This window comes from Hypanus sabinus, chromosome 31 (genome assembly GCF_030144855.1).
Source record: "Hypanus sabinus isolate sHypSab1 chromosome 31, sHypSab1.hap1, whole genome shotgun sequence".
Lineage (NCBI taxonomy): Eukaryota > Metazoa > Chordata > Chondrichthyes > Myliobatiformes > Dasyatidae > Hypanus > Hypanus sabinus.
In genome coordinates, this window is record NC_082736.1 from 9,798,999 (window position 1) to 9,820,866 (window position 21,868).

General features: G+C 45.7%; 1 protein-coding gene across 1 annotated transcript in view; it reads right to left on the reverse strand.

Annotated features, from left to right (window-relative positions):
• The window catches only part of LOC132383852 (uncharacterized), a 110,836-nt gene that overhangs the window by 42,519 nt on the left and 46,449 nt on the right, over positions 1-21,868 (reverse strand). The gene's annotated exons all lie outside the window — the stretch shown is intronic.

Sequence of the window (21,868 nt, forward strand, 5' to 3'; positions counted from 1 at the left end):
ATTTGGATAGAGGAAATATGGTTCGCACGGGATCCGTCACTGCCCTTCGATTGAAGGATAATGGCGGAACAGACCAATAGTTGTGCTGCAAATTTCCCGAAGTTGTCAGCAGAGATACCAGTGGGCGGGTTATCGAACGACTCATTTAAAACGGACCCAGCGTTGTCGCTGAGAACGCTGAAGGTTGTACTTATAGCGGGAATAAAATTGTCACAGGGAGATTGCTTCTTCCGACACAACATATCTCAGTTCACGAAACTTAGAGCTAAAGGTATATTTCGATGCACAGCTGCAACAAACTGAAATCTTGAATATTAACATTAAAACCAGCCAAAGAAGGAGAAATGTTAAATCGGAAGATATCTGTGCGTTATTATGGAGTTTTAAAGGACATTTGGACAACTGGAAAAATAAGTTTCTTTTTTTTGCTTTAAAATAGAAAAGAACGACCGTGAGTCGCCTAAAACCAGTGAGCTGGATGATAAAGGTGCACCGATGGAATCGATTTCTTTTTTGTTTATGTTAAGTTTTGAGTTTTTATGTTGATACCGAATCAGATTTGGAGCACATCATGCTGTTACTGCTTTGGAAAGTCGAGTGAAGTAAACACTGGAACAGTTTCAATATTAACACTCATTAATTGCTAAAGTTGGATGTTAGAAATGATAGAAAAATAAACAACGTATGTTTAGTCCTGAACAGGCTAAAAACACTGATCACGTGAGGCACCATCTGTAACAGGTTTTATATCGTCATTATGCCGTGCAACAGATACAGTATGAAGAACAACAGCCAGCTCCTGTTTCTTACCAGGGATACCAATCGCTGCCAGTACAGGATAGTCGATACTGGCTATGTAGTAAATTGCTGCATATCCCATTTTCCGTGCGATGAAGTGATCTGTACAAAATGGTCCAACTACCGAAATCTACTGTTGATTGTTTTGTAAGTTCTTATACAGGAGATGAAAGTGCATCTGATAATTAATCATTCCACCTCGTTAGTCACATCAGTGGCAGTCTATTGCACAAAATTCTCAGGTAAATAATTCATATGATTCGTGCAATGAAAGTCGGTCCCAGGAACAATAAAAAAAAACAATTGTTTATTCACCCTTTAAAAACAATATTGTATATTCCTTGCCTGACGCTAAATTTGCAGGTTTCAAATGTCTTCATATTTTTACAGTGGGCACTATCCACAAATAATTATCATTTGTAACAGTAGGCAGAACCCATTAAGATACTCAAATTAATAAAAAAAATGGTATATTTAGTTTGTCTGTTAAAATCGATTATCTTCTTTTCTGCGTGGGGAACGTTCACACCTGTTTGTTTTTATTTAGATTTGGTTCCACAGTACTAGTCAATTTGGATGAGAAATTACTTCCTAAACGATTAGATTAGTTAAACGTATATCTCGAAGGACATCACCACGCCCACGCTGATATGTGGGTCATCTGAGATTACTGTAGACTGACTGATTCATGAAACTAGCTGTAACATATGGGAAGATTAAGTATCTATATCTACTAGCAGAAAATAGAACTGTTTAGCCCAAGGAAACGCGATTTTTCCCACTAACAGTGCAACGCATCTCTGATCTCACCATTCGCGTTGTGTGAAATTTCTTGCAAGTGTTTTATTTTCATGTATTACCCGCCGTTTTTTTTTCCTTACCTTTTCAAGAATTTACAAGGTTCAGAATCCACAACATTTTTCATCACGTCTGAAGGAAACAACGTCTAGAAGTGTTGATCTATCCACAGATGATGTTAGTTGCGATATTCGCCCTACTGGATTTAAGACACTTGGGTATTTAAGCCAGATTACATTGATAATTGTGAATAGAAAGTGACATAAAATGGCAATAAGTTATACTCGCACTGTGTTTGTGTTTGGGAAATCTCATGCCTCCATTAAATCTCCATAAATCACAGCCAGGCCAGTCTTTTCTCTTTCTTTCTAAGCAACAATCACACGTTATTTTATTCTAGAATCTGTGCCTGATAAACACATTTTGTGGGAATTCCCACGCCTTGTTCTATCACTATGAAACACTGCACGGCCAGTCCTTGTGTCCCAGCGAAATAATCGATAATGAAATATTGGAATACTGAAATACTTGAAATATTCAAGTCAGACAGGATCTCTACTTTTACGGTTTCTTGTAGAGGATCCCGTTCCCTTTTTCCCAAACGCATCCACCTCCTTGCTGATTATAATATTTCATTCTGAAATTGTTTGTGGCAGACTACAACGCCAGCACAGGAAAAGGGGGATTATGGGCCAGTTGGCTAGTTATAGATCGATGATTGGGGAAGTGTTCGAGTCCATCATTCAGGACTAGGTTTCAGGATACCTGGAGACTAATGATAAAGTAAATCAAAATCAGCAAGGCTTCTGTGCAGGAAACTCTTGCCTGAAAAATCTATTAGAATTCTCAGAGGAAGTACGAAGCAGGGTGGACAAAGGTGAAGCGCTGGTTGTCATTTACTTCAATATTCAGATGACATTTGATAAGGTGACACACATAAGGCTGTTTAACAAGATAAAACCCTTTGGTGTTACAGGAAATATACTGGCTGTCAGGTAGGAGGCAGCGTGTGGGAATGAAGGGGACGGTTTCTGGTTGGCTGCCAATGAATAGTGGCTTTCCTCAGGGGTGAGGATTGGGGCGGCTACTTTTCACGTTGTTTGTGAATGATTTAAAAGTGGAGTTAATGGGTTTGTGGCGAAGTTTGCGGATGCTACGAAGATAAGTGGAGGAGTGGGTCCTGCAGAGGAAGCACTGCGATTGGAAGAATTGGAAAAAACGTGGCAGATGGAAAACAGTATTCGGAAATGTATGATATTGTACTTTGGTAAAAGGAGTAATAGTGCAGCCGAATCTCTAAATGGAAATAAAATTCAAACATCATTGAAGAGTGCCCAGAGGAGGTTCCTTGGTATGAATTCAGGGGTTAACATATCAGGTGTGTTTGGCAACTCTGGGCCTGTACCCACTGGAATTTAGAAGAATGTGGTGACTCTCATTGAGCCCTATCGAATCTTGAAAGGACTGGATAAGGTGGATATGGAGAAAATGTTTCCTCTAGTGGGGTTATTTTGACTGGGGGCACAGACTTAGAAGTGAGGGGCGAGCGTTTAGAACAAGGTTAAGGAGAATTATGTTTAGCCACCGCACGGTGAATCTGTGACTGGCCAAGTCCGTGGTTCTATCGAAAACGGAAAATATGAGTTTCCAAATTGGTCGGGGCATCAAGGGATTTGATGAGAGGGCAGGCGTATGGGGTTGAATGGGATCCCAGATGAGCCATGATGAAATGACGAAGCGAATTCGATCGGTGACCTAATTCTGTGCCTATGTCATGGGCTTACAAGCCGAATAACTATGGTTGTGATGAGGGGCCTGGAAGTTCAACCTAACATTGGATTGGTCGAAACAACATTTCAGTAATTCTCGAGTTATAGTCGGATGTTTGGATTAAAATGTCTCGATCTGATCAGTTAGTCTTGGCACTACAGGTTTACATGTAGCTGGGAAGGATATCAAAGTTTCTACCTGCCGTGCAAATAATCCTTATTATGCTGGAGAACCGCATGGGTGTCAGGATATGACAGCAAATGATCTTTAGGGACCATTCTGTTTCCTATCCGTATCAGCCATACGTTCATATAGTACATAGGAAGCAGGTGAGAACACGGAGATAGGCTACTCGAACACTGCTACTCCCCCTTCCGCAACGCTTACAAAGAGATCCTTCGCCCAACACCCACCCCGTTTGGATAATCAGATCACTCCTCTATTTCCTGGTGCCAAAGTGCAGGCAGAAGCTGAAACACGAGACGGCCATAGTTAGAAGGGCCCACTGTTGGTCCGACTAATTGGCCTCCATGCGGCAGGACTGCTCCGATGACGTCAACTGCAATGTGTTTCCTGATGAGGACATCTCCGAGTTCACGGAAGGGGTCCGGAAGCGCATCGAGGATGTTGTTCCCCAGAAATCAGTCAGGCTCTTCCCAAATCAGAAACTTTTGATCAACATTTCCGTGCAAGAAGCATTTACAATAGACAAATGACAATAAGTGCAGAAGTAGACCATTCAGCCCCTCGAGTCTGCACCGCCATTCTGAGATCATGGCTGATCATTCACTATCAATACCCAGTCCCTGCCTTGTCCCCAGATCCCTTGATTCCCCTATCCATCAGATATCTATCGAGCTCCTTCTTGAAAGCATCCAGAGAATTGGCCTCCACCGTCTTCCGAGGCAGTACATTCCACACCTCCACAACTCTCTGGGAGAAGAAGCTCTTCCTCAACTCTGTTTGAAATAACTGACCTCTTATTCGCAATCCATGCCCTGTGGTACTGGACTCTCCCAACATCTGGAACATATTTCCTGCCTCAATCCTATCAAATCCTTTAATTATCTTAAACGTTTCAATCAGATCCCCTCTCAATCTCCTCAATTCCAGCGTGTACAAGCCCAATCTCTCCAATCTCTCTGCGTAAGGCAGCCCTGCCATCCCAGGAATCAACCTAGTGAATCTACGCTGCACTTCCTCAATTGCCAGAATGTCCTTCCTTAAACCTGGAGACCAAAACTATACACAATATTCCAGGTGTGGTCTCACCAGGGCCCTGTACAAATGGAAAAGGACATCCTTGCTCTTGTTCTCAATTCCCCTTGTAACAAAGGCCAACATTCCATTTGCCCTCTTCACTGCCTGTTGCACTTGCTCATTCACCTTCGTTGACTGGTGAACTAGGACTCCTAGGTCTCTTTGCATTTCTCCCATACCTAACTCTACACCGTTCAGACAATACTCTGCCCTCTTGTTCCTGCTTCCAAAGTGGATAACTTCACATTTATTCACTTTGAATGACATCTGCCAAGTATCTGCCCACTCACCCAGCCTATCCAAGTCTCCCTGTATTCTCCTAACGTCCTCTTCGCATGTCACACTGCCACCCAGTTTAGTATCGTCAGCAAACTTGCTGATATAGTTTTCAATGCCCTCATCTAAATCGTTGACATAAATCGTAAAGAGCTGTGGTCCCAATACAGAGCCCTGTGGTACCCCACTAGTCACCTCCAGCCAGTCCGAGAAACACCCATTCACTGCTACCCTTTGCTTTCTATCTGCCAACTAGTTTTTTATCCATGTTGAAACCCTGCCCCCAATGCCATGAGCTCTGATTTTACTCACCAATCTCCTATGTGGCACCTTATCGAATGCCTTCTGAAAATCTAGGTATACAACATCCACTGGCTTACCCTCTTCTAACATCCTTGTTACACCCTCAAAAAACTCCAACAGATTAGTCAAGCATGATTTGCCCTTGGTAAATCCATGCTGGCTCGGCCTAATCCTATTTCTGCCATCAAGATGTGCCAATATTTCGTCCTTAATAATGGACTCAAGCATCTTCCCCACGACTGACGTTAGGCTAACAGGGCGATAGTTCTCCGTTTTCTCCTTCCCTCCCTTCTTGAAAAGTGGGACAACATTAGCCACTCTCCAATCTTCAGGAACTGATCCTGAATAGAAGGAACATTGGAAAATGATTACCAATGCATCCGCAATTTCCTGAGCCACCTTATTTAGAACCCTCGGATGCAGACCATCTGGACCCAGGGATTTATTAGCCTTCAGTCCTACCAGTCTACTCATCACAGTTTCTTTCCTAATGTCAATCTGTCTCAGTTCCTCTGATATCTTATGACCCTGGCCCATCCATACATCTGGGAGATTGCTTGTGTCCTCCCTGGTGAAGACAGATCTAAAGTACGCATTAAATTCTGTTGCCATTTCCCTGTTTCCCATAACAATTTCTCCCAATTCATTCTTCAAGGGGCCAACATTGTTCTTAACTATCTTCTTTCTCTTCACATAGCTAAAAAAGTTTTTGCTATCCCCTTTTATATTCCTGGCTATACTGAGCTCATACCTGTTTTTTTTCTCTCCGTATTGCTTTTTTAGTTAAGATCTGCTGTTCCTTAAAACTTTCCCAATCATCTGTATTCCCACTCATCTTAGCTCTGTCATACTTCTTTTTCTTTAATGCTATACAATCTCTGACTTCCTTTGTCAACAACTCTGGTCCCTTCCCTCTCTTTGAATCCTTCCTTCTCATTGGAATGAACTGCTTTTGCATCTTTTGTATTATCCCCAAGAATATCTGCCACTGCTGATCCATTGTCTTTCCTACCAGGGCATCCGCCCATTTAACTTTGGCCAGCTCTTCCCTCATGGCTCCGTAGTCTCCTTTATTTAATTGCAACACTGACACCTCTGATCTGCCCTTATCCCTCTCAAATTGTAGATAAAAACTTATCATGTTATGATCACTACTTCCTAATGGCTCATTTACTTCAAGATCACTGATCAATTCCTATTCATTACACATCAGCAAGTCCAAAATAGCTTCGTTCCTGGTTGGCTCAAGCACAAGCTGTTCCAAAAATACATCCCTTAGGCACTCCACAAACTCCCTATCCTGGGGTCCAGCACCTACCTGATTCTCCCAGTCCACCTGCATGTTGAAATCTCCCATAACGACTGCATTACCTTTAGCACATGCCAATGTTAACTCCCTAATCAACTTGTACCCAATATCCACGCTACTGTTTGGGGGCCTGTACACAACACCCATTAGGGTCTTTTTACCCTTACTGTTCCTCAGCTCAATCCACATAGACTCTAATTCCCCTGTTCCCAAGTCACCTCTTGCTAAGGACTGAATATCATTCCTCACCAACAGGGCCACCCCACCCTCTCTTTACCGCGTCAGATAGAGCTTACATTGCCGGTAATCAACAAGAGCTCAGGAAAAGCAGCTTTGATCTGAGCAAAGACATCAACGCAGCGAAATAACGACACGGAGACCCGATTCAGATTCAACTTTCCACCATGTGTGATGCCTGTGTGAGAAAACTACAGCTCTTGTTGAATACTACAGTTGAACCTTCCGTGCCATAATTCCCTCTAGGCTCGACAAGAAGCTCAGAGACCTCAGCCACGGATGTATTTGAACTTGTGTAGCTGGATCCTGGACTTCCTGTCAGGTGGCCGCTAGGTTGTAAGAGTGGGCTCCCTCACCTCTGTCCCTCTGACTCTCAACATAGATGCCCCTCAGGGCTGTGTACTAAGCTGCCTCCTTTACTTTCTATATACTCATGGGTGTATCGCCACCCACAGACCAGCGTGCTAATTAAATTTGCTGCCAACTACACCGATTGGCCTAATCTCAAATAATAATGAGACAGCCACGAATTATAAGAAGGGATGGAAAGAGTGTTCTTTGGAAAGTTATAATGTTGAAATTGGGAGCGTGAATATAGGATTCGCTGATGGAGGGCGAACTTCATCTCAGCCATCCATAAATCTGATAATGAAGGAGAACCTTGCAGTCCCATGAACTGATACGCATCGATATTTGTGAGGCTCTGGTCTTACTGAGTTGCAACAGTTCTGTCTATTGACTGGACACGATTTGTGGAGAAGGCAAAGGAGGCAATCCATCAATAGGCTAAGCATACGAATGTTATTAAGGCATGCTGATAAAGCAAATGAAATGTTGAGGGTCTCAGACTAGTGGATTGACTTTTGTAGATGCGGATCAAATGTTCATTACATGAATGGGTGAGGATACTATCGTATGCTGCGGTAATATCAATTTTATATACGATGTGTCTCACCTTAGTCAGCTGAAGGCTGCAGTTGTGCAAAAGGAACAGGCTGTCGGTCGTTTGGCTTGATCAGCGCTTTAAAGAAAACATTATGATAATTCAGGTAATCCTTCGAGATCATTTCCAAAAAAAAAAAAAACGTTTCTTTGATAGAATACAATATCCAGGATTTTGACAATTGTTGACCGCATCTGTTCCACGTAATTCAGGGCGGTTGCACATTTGAGAACAAAGAGCCATAAGTTGCCGATTGTCACTTCTTGGGAAGAAGACAGTTAATAAATGTTGGTCTGGGACAGAGCCGATGAAAAGGTGTTAACATTTAGACACATGACCGACAGCCAATGAAATTCGAAAGGATTATGCGAATTGGACATATCAGCAGAACCTTTTATAATACTGGAGGCGGTAACAATGGAAACGATCAATTATCGCGGATGGGACGTGCACCACGGACACGTAGAGATTCGAATCAGGACTAAAAGAAACATCCAGTCAGCAGCAGAAGCTGCTCTTTAACTGGTATCAGTTTTCTGTGCTTTGAATGTTCATGAATGAACAGAAAAACTTCGTTGATGTGCACACAGTTACTGGTTGTGTAAGTTCATGTGTTATACTGTTCAGGCAATAAAGGTACTTGTCGGTAAATACAGATTCTCCTCGTATTCCACTGACAAGGGATTACAAGGGATTATTTTTGTAATATCACTTTGGAAAACTGAGCTACAAATGGGCTTGTTGTATGAGGCGGACATTGAGGTCAGAGATTTGTTCAGTGATTTCACAGTTTACACCATTTGGATTCATCATCAACAGGAACAGGGACGAGTGGAGATGAAATGTTCAACGGTTAATCTGAAAACCAAATCGTCATTGCAATCATAGCATCATCGAGAAAATTAAGCCCATCATTGACGCATCATCAAATGTGCATTTACCTTATCACAGGGTTAGAGGATCTGCAGGATTTACCATGTGTAATGCTCGCCCAATGCGCCAGCTCTACTACAAGGACAATGTCAGTATGTACACGGAATCTTCAGCAACGGACGGTCCCCGTGCCAGTGTCATTCCGTACTGAGATGGAAGTATATCATTCGTTCTCCATTGTTCTTCGTTCGAAGTCTTTCCATCCATCGAGGTAAAAAGAAGCTAACCACTACATTCCCATGGATCAGTTTGAGATCGGTGATAAATGCCACCGAGGTAGCAAAGCGCATAAGCGTAATAAATCAGCAAATAAAACCAAAGGGTCACAAGGAGACTCTTCGGGAGGCCCGAAACGTCGACCGTTCTTTTTTTCCATAGATGCTGCCCGGCCTGTTGAGTTTCTCCAGCATTTTGGGTGTGTTGCATCGCTATATAGAGTAGCGTTCTAGGTCGAAGTCTGAATCCTGCGAAGAACTATGAACTTTACCATCAAGGCATGTCAGATCTTTCGGTGAAATTTCCAGTTGACTTTCGATACGCATGCATTTCATATTACACGTCAGCAAATCAGAACTCTTGTTTTATATCTGTTTTAATGTCGCTTCAATATCGTCAATAGCGTGTAAACCGTCCGGCATTCTCCGCTGACATATGTTTACAAGTTTCAATTTTAAAGCTGTGGTTCTAGTTCCCGAACTCTTTATGCTCAAAGGAAATGTCTCCGTGACCATTATGACTGCTCTCTTCACCATTTTCAGCTCCAATGGCGGGTCAAATGCCGATGACACGAGCAATCACCAGCTCGCTTGTACGTTGTAGACTTCGAATACCCCTCAGTAAACTGCTGAAGGGTTTTAGATTCAACTGTTCTCCCGGCGGGACTCTGTCTTGCAGAGTGCAGATTCCGGACGAACAGTATCCTGGCACAAAGATTCCAAGGCAGTCATTTTAACATAAAATCCGGGGGATGGGACGATTCTCTGAGGTCCAGCGGAGTTATCAAGTCAAACGGATCAGTTTTGGCGCGGACGAAATTGTTTCCATGTCTTTCCGGTTGATTTAACAGCGATTGTGATCCTGTCTCGGGGAACGCGTGGTCTGAAATGGATCAGTGTTACCTGGTGAAAAAAGGTAAAAACTGATCTCATGGGATTTGTCTTCTTTGCTATTGTGTAGCAGACTAATTACATCTACAATTATTCAAACTCTTGCTCATTATCCGATTTGTCTTCTGAAATGTGGCCCAATGATTGCAATTATTGATTTTTCCGTTCAGCAAACAGCGGATTTCAATTTCGACCTCCATATCGCATTTTTTTGTCAAAGGCTGCGGGATCGATACTACACCACGAGAACAGACACTGTGGTTATAGTGACCGGGACTGCCGTGAGCTCCGCGATGAACGGTCCGTTTTACTTTGCCCTGGAACCTGTCGTCAAACTTGACAACGTACAGCGGGGCTGTTTTCCCAGGGACGATGAATTCCTTTATCAGCGTGTAAAGAACACGAGTGACCAGACAGTATCTTCACTGTCTCCGCCTCTGTATTTCTGCTGTTCAATAGGTTTGCAGTCAGATAGAACTTCGCGGCAAAGAAAGTCGAAATGGGGACGTCGAAGCAAAAGTGGAAATCAGAAGGACGAAGAGGTGGTGAGCCCGAATTTTGTTGTTCGCTGTATCAGTTAATTCCCCTGTTACTCGGGATGACCTGTTGAGTATATTCTATGATCTGGCTTGTGGTCAATTGTTCTACGCAGACATATATTTGAATGTCCTGACATATATCCTGCAGCTGTTCGCGTATATGTTGTCAGTAATGTGTATATGAAGCAACACGTGCATCAATGGACGAACGCAGAGAATGCTGTGAAAAGAGCTGAAGAATGGATTAACTGTGTGTTTGCATTAAGTCGCCTGAAGTGTAGATCCAATCTCCCTAACTGCCAATCGGCTTCCACTGGTACTCTTCCCCCAACACTTTCTTCAATGGCCTTCTGTGCTATTCAATCAAATTCCTCCTTTTTCAGCATCTTTTTACCAATAGTCTTTCCAGTTATTTACTTCAAACAACCCCTACCCTCCAGGTTTCACCTCTCACCGTGTACATCTTCCTCCATTTCCCCATTTAAGCCTTACTTCTAATCTATGTTTTACTGTCCTGGTGAAGGTTATCGGCCGAAATGTCGACCGCTTCCTCGTTTCCATGGATGCTGCCTGGTCTGCTGAGTTCCTCCAGCATTGTGTGTATTATTTTTATTTCCAGTATCTGGAGACTCTCTTTTGTTTGTGATTTGGTCCTGACCACGGTGAGTCCCCTGTCTCCTACCACCTCTTTACTCCTGTCAACCACGTACACTGGGGTAGTTTCCCGCAGCCAATGGACGCAGCATCCAGCGCGACTTCGGTATGCCGAAGAAAACCGTTTGGATCAAGTTTGATTCTCACCATTCAACAGTTGACCTCGCTGCCTGCTGTCCGCCATCTTCAATATCACGGCGCAGCAGTATTTTTCTGAGAGATTCTCAGACGGTCAGCCCGAGTCCACTGCCTCATACCCTACCCGATACTGGGAGTTTCATTGTCAAACGAGACAATGAAACCCCGGAAATATTCAGCAGTGAGATAGAAAGCGCGGAACGAAAGGTAAAACAAAACCACAAGTTGATACTGTGCCTTTAGAGCTTGCCAGTACTGATGTTATTGAATGAGGTTGTGAAACGAAATGATCCATGTCCGACCATAGCAGTGTTCCGGCAGGCAGGATTCACGGAACGATAACGGTAGGAACTGTTACGGGAGGAATTATGCGAAAGCACAGTGCAACAACGATCAGGGTAAAGGAGCATCACCACAGCTCAGTTTGTTGTGGAATCGAACAGGCAGAGTCGGGCTTTAAACATAGACGCATTAGAAAGCAGTGAGACGAAATCCGGTGCAGATCGCTCCGGCCACAAACGGTGGTGGTGGTGTTGAGGATGGGAGAGCAGGTGCTAGATCGGAGCCGATTGCGTTGTGTTGAAAATCGAGGAAAATGCTGCATGGAAATGAGAATAAAAACCAAAACTGACGAAGTTGGAAGCACACAGAAGAAAAAGAGACTGTCAGTGTCCCGATTGGCAATTCTCCATCTTGATATTACCTTCTTAATTGTGCTTTAATCCCGTCGTCTGATTTCCAATCATTCCCAGTTCCGCCAATTACAGCACACCGGGTTCCCTTTAGCGAACATAGGATAAAACTCGAGTGTCACAGCTCTGGTTTGCCGGTTCGTTGGTTGATTCTGGTGTGAGTAAACCTCGTTTCCTGATTCCTCTGGACTGTCGGTTCTAAGCTCCGCATCAGTTCCTGGATATATCGTCGTAAACCTTGTCTCCGTGTTAAGACTCTCCCGGATACCGGTTCCTCGTTAGCGACGGTGCTAACTCCTCACGTCTCTGCCTTCGCGCCTGTGTCCTGCACTTGGGGTCGCCCTCAGCCTCGTCCTTGCAACAGATAGAACTGGCCAAGAGTGAACCCAGCGGACACGGACGTCGTGCAACAGGTCCACGCCAGCCAGGGCTACCTACTGGGAACCCACGACCAACTGCTCAGAGAGGTCACGGAAATACTTCGTGTGTTGTCCACGAAAGTGAGGAAGGTCAGTGAGCAGGTTGACCGGGCATCCACTTCCCTTACTCCGTCCCTTCCAACAACCCCGACTGACCAAACCGCACAGCCTGGGATGTTCACGTCTCTTTGGTCGGCAACACAGTCCCCTGGAGAACTGTACATACCCGGGCCGGAATCCTACGCTGGGAACCTAGGGAAATGGCAGGCCTTATATTACAAAGCTCTTTGGTCTTTGAGCAACCCCCACGTCCGTACACCTCGGACAGATCAAAGATGGTGTACATCGAGAGGAGGTCTGATTCTGATTCAGCTTGGTGCTGCGCAAGCACCGCCGGACAGCTGTTATAATGCTCAGTCGGTGTGAACGGCCTGAGAGTTACATTGCAAAGTGAGCTTTGTTGACTCGATCCCCTAAATTGATATCATTGAGTCTATCTTTAAAAATAGTCATGTCAGAAATACTGCGCAGCTCTGGCGACGGAAGATTCCACTCTCTTCTTGATTTGGGTAGATTTAATCTCACCCATTCACCTCAAGCCACTATAGTTCTAGGATGTCCCTGGCTGAACCACCATAACTCCTACATCGACTGGTCCAGCGGGAGCCCGTTTAGCCACGCTACCTGTCTACGGTCGGCTCTACCCATTATGGAGGTTCCCATCACCTCTCCTGTCTTGGAAGCCCTCGCCTTGTCCAGAATCCCCGCAGAATACCATGACCTGGGACAGGTATTCAGCAAACAACGGGTTCTTTCCATGACCCGCACCTCGCGTATGATTGCGCTATCGACCTTCTCCCCGGAGCCTCGTTGCCCACCAGTCGTCTTTATTACTTATCCCGCCCGGAGAGAGAAGCCATGGAGAAATATATTAGTGAGTCCTTCGCGGCGGGCATCATTCGACATTCATCCTCCACGGTAGGCGACGGTTTCTTCCTTGTAATGAAGAAGGATGGGTCGCTTTGTCCTCGTATTGATGACCGACTAAACAATATAACAGTTAAAAAGAAGTACCCACTACCCCTCATTAACTCTGCATTTGAACCATTTCACAGAGCCACCATCTTCTCGGAGTTAGAGATTCGAAGCGCCTGCCATCTAGTCAGGATGAGGGACGGAGTCGAGTGGAAGACGGTTTTTAATACACATTTGGGCCACTCTGAATACTTGTTAATGCCGTTTCACCTCACCAATGCCCCCACCGTTTTTCAAGCCCTAATGAATCATACACAGAGGGACTTTATTAATCCTTTCGGGTTCGGCTACCTAGATGATATCTGAATATTGTCTAGCAGCCCCTAGAACTACACTCACCATGACCGTCCAGCCCTCCAGAGACTGTGGGAGAACAAGTTATTTGTGAAGGCTGAGAAATGTGAGTTCCACGTCCATTCGGTCAGCTTCCTGGGCTACATCATTGAGAGTGGGCAGCTGAGGGCAGACCTCGAGAAGATCCGGGCGGTGGAAGAATGGCCCAGGCCCACAACCCCCAAGCACATTCAGCGTTTTTTGGGGGGTTTGCAAACATTTATCGCCGACTTATCAGGGATTACACTCGGGTGGCGGCGCCCCTTACCCGACTTTCCTCGCCTACAACACCTTTTTGTTGGGATTCCGAGGCTGATTCGTCATTCACTCACCTGAGGAGGCGGTTCACAACCGCTCCCATGCTGGTCCCTCCCGTCAGTTCATTGATGAGGTCGACGCCTCCGTCTCCGGGGTAGGGTCAGACCTGTCTCAACGATCAAGTCCTGACGAGAAGCTGTACCCTTGTGCCTTCTTTTCTCGCCGACAGTCCCCCGCCGAGCGGAATTCCGACGTGGGCAATCGGGAACTACTGGCAATCAAGCTAACATTGGAGGCACTGGCTGCAGTGGGGTGGGGTGGAGCACCCATGCATTGTTTGGACTGATCATAAATTCCTGAGGACTCTCATTTCTAAGCTCCGCATCATTTCCTGGATAAATCCTGGTGAAAGTTGTCTCCGTGTAAAGACTCTCCTGGAAACCGGTTCCCCTTTCGCGACTGTGTTAACGCCTCATGACTCTACCTCCGCGCCTGTGTCCTGCACTTGGGTACGATCTCAGCCTCGTCCTGGAAAAGGGAGCATTAGTCTGTTGGTCAGGGTGGATGTAAAATATGAAAGAAAGCGCAGAACTCGACGGATCAGGGACAGTGGAAGCAGACGTATCAATTGTCTTTGTTCCAGCCATGTGATTGGAGATGGAGGCTGACATTTTGTGAAACTGTTTTACATTCTCCGTTTTGTGAGATGGAGTTGCTGTGTTTTCTGTATTTTAAAGTAGACACAATGATGTTTCAGGAAATTTAGTGGACGGGAGATCTGTGAGGTGTCGTTTGATATATCAGAAGATGCGGGTTTGTGGAGATCAGTGGCTGCCTGGAGTGATTCGAGCTGGTTACTGAAGAGAACGAACAACCATAAATTGTAGACTATCAGTTGCTGGGAGGAGGGTAATAAATGGATGCTGGCCTGGAGCAGAGCTAATAAAATGGTATAAACGGTTAAGCAAATGACCTACAGCAAGCCAATGACACTGGAATGCAATGTTTAGTTGGTAAGGAACAGGGATACATGTGGACACTTCGATTGTGCTCTCAGTGACAACTCCGGGGAATCCCCATCGCGAAGAAGAACCCACACGCCAGGGGCTGGAGAGGAAATGATCAACTGTTTGGCCCACGAAGATCCCCCTACTCCGGTGCCATAAACTGGACAAGTTGTCTGAGTGAGTATTGGCACAGAGGGAACAGTAGAATTCACTTTCCAAGTGTTTGCCCGGAGTCAGCATCGTTAGGCTGTTGTTTGTGCAGAGACAATAAAGCGTGACCTTCGACTAATTATGAGTTCCGTAAACGAACATAGAAATATTGAAACATAGAAAACCTACACCACAATACCGGCCCTTCAGCCCACAATGCTGTGCCGAACATGTACTTACTTTAGAAATTACCTGGGGATAACCATAGCCTTCTATATTTCTAAGCCTCATGTACCTACTCTCTTAAAAAACCCTATTGTATCCACGTCCACCAGAGTCGCCGGCAGCCCTTTCCATGCACTCACTACTCGTTGCGCACAAAAATACCTACTCCTGACATCTCCTCTGTACCTACTTCCAAACAGCTTAAACGGTCAACACTCTAACACTCACAGCAAACTACCCGTGAATTAGTGTGAGTCGACTACATGGCCCGTCGAATTCCGAGCAGATGATGTTCTGTAACAAGTTATTTCAAGATTGAAGATTGAATTAGCAGGGGAAAAGTAATTAACTGAATAAAAGACCAACAGTCGACGCAAAAGAGAAAAAAATACAAATCATGTAAACAATTGAAGCGAACAACAATTTGGATTCGGCCGAAAGTCTCCCTTATCAGTTCATCATATTAGCGGGCACGGTGCACAGAAGCCGGAGGCAGTCTTCTCAGGCTCAGCGCCATAGAGATGACTATCGCGGAGATAAAGAGAAACCGGCTCTCGTCGCGACCAACAAGAAGTCTTTTCAATCTGTCTGGGCCGGCGTTTAAATTGATTCAATGACAGAACTGCACCATGGAGAGAGGAGTAAAGATCGCGGAGAGCGAGGGAAGTCAGCTCACGCCCCCGATCTGGCCGTCGTTTATATAGTCTAAACGGTGTATGATACCTCACATTAAGACCCGGGCACCGGGCCTAGACCAAGTTGGCTAGCACTTTGTTCTGGGCCCAGATTCCGTCACCAAACGCGAAGCCGTTTTCATGCATCACAGAAACAAGAGAGAATCTGCAGATGCTGGAGTTCCAAGCAATAAACACACACACACACACGCACACGCACACGCGCACACATACGCACGCACACACACGCACGGTTTGAGGAAATCAACAGTCCAGGCAGCATCGATGCGGAAAAAGTTCATTCCACGTTTCGGGCCGAAACCGCTCGGCAGCTGGAGAGAAACAAAGATGAGCAGTGGATTTAAATGGTGGGGGAGGGAACAGGGTGAGATACGGGGTTGGAGAAGGGGAGGTTGAGTTGTAGGGATAGAAGGCCTTGGATGAAAGAAAAAGGTGAGGAGCACCAGAGGGAGGCGATGGACAGGCAAAGAAATAAAGTGAGTGACGGAAAAAGGGAAGGGGACTGGTGAAGGAGAGCGCGGGTGGGGTAGGGGGCGTTAATGAAAGTTCGAGAAATCAATGTGCATGCCATCAAGTTGGAGGCTGCCCAGGTGTTGTTCCTCCATCCTGAGTGTGGACTCATCGTGACAGTAGGAGGCCATGGATCGACATATCAGAATTGGAATGGGAAGTGGAAATACAATGGGTGGCCACGGATAGATCCGGCTTCTTCTGGTAAGAGGGAGCGTAGGTGCTCGGTGAAATGGTCTCCCAATCTTCGTCTTATTCACCAATATACAAGAGACCACACCGGGAGCACCAGACACAGTATATGACCCCAACCAGACTCGCAGGTGAAATGCCGCCTCACATGGACTTTGAAAACCAGTGAGCGAAGAGGTGTAGGGGCAGGTTCAGCACTTGCTCCATTTGTTGGTTTAAGTACCAGGACAGAGATCTGTGGGGTCGGGCAAATGGACAAGGGAGTCGCATAGGGAGCGGTCCGTGTGGAATCAGGAAGTGGGTGGGGGTGACATATTGCAGAGAAGGAAAAGATGTGCTTCGTGATGGGATCCAACTGGGGATGGCGGAAGCTACAGATACTTACGTGCCGGCCACGGAGGCTGGTGTGGTGGTAGGTGTGGACAAGCGAAACCATGTCACTGGAGACGTCGCGGGAAGATGGTGTTCGAGCAGAAATGCTGGAAACGGAAGAGATGCAGTTGAGAGTTGAGTTGATGGTGGAGGGAGAGACGCCCCTTTGAGGGCATCTCCTTTGTTCTAGAATGAAAACCTGATTCTGAGAGCAGATGCAGCGGAGACGCAGAAGCTGAGAGAAGGAGATATCTGTAACGAACAGCCTCATCCTGAGCGCCCAGGACTTAACCCGGTAAACCTTCTCCACACACATCCTGGTATAATCCTGTCCTCTCCATAATGTGGCCATGAGGAGCCGGTGCTATCCGAGTGCATCCAGGTGCTAAAACACATTATCAACGGACCAAAATCAGATTCAAGGAATAAAATATTCCCGACAACCACCACAGCCACCCCCACCCACCCCCGCCACACCGAGGCTTGATGCCCAGTCCCAGCACATACAAGTCATCAAGCACATGCAGAATATCAGTAAAATACAACGACTCGGAATGTGTATGTTCATAGTCCAGACATCCCAGCCCACCGAGCTCATCTCTCAACAGGCTCCCAACGACCATCCCGGCGCATGACAATGCCGTGGCTTACAGGCGCAGTCCTCAAACATGCAGGCTCATATCTAAGGGTTATTTCTTTTTTTACTGCTATCTATCTATTTATTACTAATTTACTTATTTTCACATTGGTTGTTTGCCATTCTGCTTGTGTGTAGTTTTTCGTTCATTGATGTTGTTGTATTTCTCAGATCCACTGTGTAGGCCAGCAAGTAAATAAACCCCAGAGTGCAATATTGTGATATATACCTACCTTGATAATGATATTACTTTGAACTTTGGATGTGCTCTCAGAGTTCCCATTCCTCATTATTTATTGTTTACTCTCTGGCTTTTTCTCAGATTATGGAAGCTGGGAGCACACAGCTCCGTCCTTACAGCGTTTTTCAGGACCATGGTGTTACAGGACACAGTACAAAAACTAGACTCAGCTATGTAAAAGCAACACAGAGAAAAATAAACAACAACTACACTAGACTAAAGACCTACCCAGGACTGCATAAAGTGCACAAAAGAGTGCAGGCATAACAAGAAATAATAAACAGGACAATAGAGCAGAAAGGTGTCAGTCCAGGCTCTTAGTATTGAGGAGTCTGATAGCTTGGGGGAAGGAACTGTTACATAGTCTGGCCGTGAGAGCCCGAATGCTTCGGTGCCTTTTCCTAGACGGCAGGAGGGAGAAGTTTTTGTATGAGGGGTGCGAAGGGTCCTTCATAATCCTGTTTCCTTTGTGGGTGAAGCGTGTAGTGTAAATGTCCGCGATGACGGGAAGAGAAACCCCGATGATCTTCTCACCTGACCTCACTATCCGCTGCAGGGTCTTGAGATCCGAGATGGTGCAATTTCCGAACCAGGCGGGGATGCAGCTGCTCAGGATGCTCTCAATACAACCCCTGTAGAATGTGATGAGGACGGGGTGTGGGCAATGGACTTTCCTCAGCCTTCGCAGAAAGTAGAAATGCTGTTGGGCTTTCTTTGCTATGGAGCTGGTGTTGAGGGACCAGGTGAGATTCTCCGCCAGGTGAACACCAAGAAATATGGTGCTCTTAACGATCTCTACAGAGGAACCATCAATGTTCAGCGGGCAGTGGTCGCTCAGTGCCCTCCTGAAGTCAAGAACCATTTATTTTCTTTTGTGCACATTCAGAGACAGGTTGTTTGCTCTACACCAGTCCATTATCCTCTGCACCTCCTCTCTGTAAGCTGACTCGTCATTGTTGCTGATGAGACCTACCACGGTCGTGTCATCGGCGAACTTGATGATATGGTTCGAGCTGTGCGTTGCTGCACAGTCGTGGGTCAGCAGAGTGAACAGCAGTGGACTGAGCACACAGCCCTGGGGGGCCCCGTGCTCAGTGTGATGGTGTTGGAGATGCTGCTCCCGATCCGGACTTCCTGACGTCTCCTAGCCAGGAAGTCTAGGATCCAGTTGCAGAGGGAGGTGTTCAGGCCCAGTAGGCTCAGCTTTCCAGTTTCTGAGGGATGATTGTGTTCAATACTGAAGTCTATGAACAGCATCTGAGCATATGTGTCTTTTTAGTCCAGGTGGGTTAGGGCCAGGTGGAGGGTGATTGGCAATGTCATCGTCTCTTGAGAGGTTCGAACGGTAAGCAAACTGCAGTGGGTCCAGTGATGGGGCTCGCAGGGTCTTGATATGCCTCATGACGAGCCTCTCGCAACACTTCATGATCATGGATGTGAGTGCAACGGGACGTTGTTATTTAGGCAAGACACTGAAGACTTCTTCGGCACGGGGACGATGGTGGCGGCAGGGTATCCTGAACAAGGGCTCCTAAATTCCCTGTGCATCTCTGCATCTTTGAATTATCTCACCAGCTAAATAGTATTCTGTCCGTCTATTTCTTCCACCAAAGTGCATGACCATATCCTTTCCAATATGTTATTTCATTTGCCACTTCTTTGCCCATTCCTTTAAACTATCTAAGTCTGTCTGCAGGGTCTCTGTATTCTCAACACCACCCACTCCTTCACCTATCTTTGTATTATCGGCAGATTTAGCCATTATTTGATTAATCCCATAGCCCAAGTCATGGACATAGATCATAAGAAGCAATTGTTCCAACACCGACCCCTGTGGAACGCCAATAGTTACGGGCAGCCAGCTAGAATTGTATGCATTTATTCCACTCTCTGCTTTCTGCCGATCAAGCAATGCTTCACCCATGCTAGTTACCTGCCTGTTATTTCAGGGCTCTTATCTGTCTCAACAGTCTCCTGTGCAGCACCTGGTCAAATGCCTTCTGAAAATCCAAGGGCACCACATCCACTGTATCCCCGTTGTTACCCTGCTTGTAATTTCATCAAATAATTGCAGTAAGTTAGCCAGGCAGTACTTTCCTTTCAGGAAGCCATGCTGGATTTGGCCTAACTTGTCATGTTTCTCCAGCTACTCCGGAATATCATCCCTAACTATCGACTCCAACAACTTTCCAACCACTGATGTCAGGCAAATTGGTCTCTAGCTTCCATCCTGCTGCCTCGTGCCCTTCTTAAATAGGAGAGTAACATTTGCAATTTTCCAGTCATCCAGGACAATGGCAGAATTTATCAAGTCTTGAAAGATCATTGTTAATACCTCCACAATCTCTCCAGGTACTTCCTCCAGAAACCGGGGTCGCATTCCATCAGGTCGAGGAGATTCATCCACCATCAGACCACTAAGCATACCGAGCACCTTCTCGGTCGTAATTTCCACTACACATACTTCACTTCCCTGGCACTCTAGAATGGCCGGTATACTGCAGCTGACTTCCACTGTGAAGAGTGATGCAAAATACTCATTCAGTTCCTCTGCCATCTCTGCATCTCACGTTAATATATCTCCAGCGTCATTTTGTATTGGTCCTGTATCTACCCTCAACTCTCTTTTATCGGATGAAGAACTTCATGCGGATGGTGTTTGGAATCTGGAACCCATGCTGAGTGGCTGGTGGAGGCAGGTACACTCACAATATTAGAGAATTGTCCGGACGAGCACTGGAATCCTCAAGACACTGGAGGCAATAGCTGGTAAGCGAGCTCTTTTCTGTTGTGATCGGTAGTTAATTGTCAACACGGACACTGTGGGCCGAAAGGCCTGTGTCAGGGTTGCATGATACTCTGATTCTATATTATACTTGTAAATCATAATAAAATGTTTTGAAAACACGAGTAAATCTGCAGATGCCAATAGACAATAGGTGCAGAAGTTGACTATTCTGCCCTTCGAGCCTGCACCGCCATTTTGAGATCATGGCTGATCATCTACGATCAATACCTGGTTCCTGCCTTGTCCCCGTATACCCTGATTCCCCTATCCATAAGATACCTATCTATCATGTCGTAATGATGGGGCCGGGGAATGAGGAGAGAGATGCCACAGGGTATAATTACACAGAGTGGGTGGTGAGTAGACTGACACACTCAGTGTGAACACATCATCCGACATGTTTTGATGTGTCCTGGTTTGTTGTGGGAATCTGGATTAGAGTGAGAACAGGGAGCTGTACTGATCGGTTCACCGGGGAAAATGTGAGGGACAGCAAATCCATCCGTGATCCACCGGCCAGCCTAGGGTGAATAGTAATTTTACACTCACTCATCTATTTAAATAATTTCGGGAGTTCGTACGCCAGTCGGCAGGGTTAGAGCACCCGGACGCTGGAAGTCTGCACGGATCGGATTCTGTGAGCGGTTTTCATCTGATCGTTTCGATGGAGGAAGATCAAAATTCTACTAACTACGATCGTCGGAAATCGAACCTGCGTCAATTACCTGGAAGACAGCTATGTTCAGCATTATATCACCATCGTTCTATTATTCTGCGGGGGACTCGGGTCCTGAACCGTCTCCAATAGTGTATGACCGTGGCTGGGACTGGTTTCAAACTCTGGTGACTCAGTCTGCTGCAGTTCCTGATATATCCAGTTGAGGTCGCATTTCACCGACAGCCCGGAGATACACAAAAGCCAGTTTTCAGTGAATAGTTTGTTTGAAGTGGATTCGATGAGCTACAAATCTTTTCCCTCCTGAACCATAACAAAATCTGATATATATACTGTGATTAAAAATGATCTTTCCAACAACACGGAGTTGGGCTCGAATGAGAACGGTACGTTTCACTAATCCTTGAACACAAAAAAATGACTATATCGCTGGAGAAATAGCTATAATAGCGAGATAGCGAGAAAACTGGGACAGTGTTGTGGGAAGGACACGAGTGAAAGGCTCCAGTATTGCAATCAATAAACATCAAGACAAATCTATTTATCCTCGTGTACTCTTGAATACGCATGCCAA